Here is a 468-nt window from a genome sequence, read left to right as displayed (position 1 = left end):
CCTTTCCTTTCCTTTCCTTTCCTTTCCTTTCCTTTCCTTTCCTTTCCTTTCCTTTCCTTTCCTTTCCTTTCCTTTCCCTCTACAGGAACCAAAAAAAGCGGAAGAGGGGCTGACTTCTGCAAGGAACTTGGAGAATGAGATTTTAATTGCTGCCATATGCAAGCAGTCAGAACTCATGAGTGAGGCTGAAAAACCCTGAAAGTATAGATGGATAGATGGATAGATGAATAGATAGATAAAGAAGTAAATATCCCTGACACCTAAATAAATTAATAAATATATGTCAAATTATTTTTTGTTTCCTTCCATTTACCGGACTGCCAGGGAGCATTAGAATCACCTATCTAAGCTTTGTCAACAACAAGAACTCAAACATATTTGTTTGTTAATATTCATTTCTACTGATACTTGACCTTGTCATCCAGCAAGTGTCATGTTACAACACACACAGGAGCATAATGTTCATGA

The sequence above is a fragment of the Corvus kubaryi genome, unplaced genomic scaffold (assembly GCF_017639235.1).
Source record: "Corvus kubaryi isolate FWS band 111438036 unplaced genomic scaffold, C.kubaryi_AGA036_p1.0 137, whole genome shotgun sequence".
In the NCBI taxonomy this organism is placed as follows: Eukaryota; Metazoa; Chordata; class Aves; order Passeriformes; family Corvidae; genus Corvus; species Corvus kubaryi.
The sequence above is the reverse complement of the archived record's forward strand: the minus strand, read 5'-3'. Positions refer to the sequence as shown.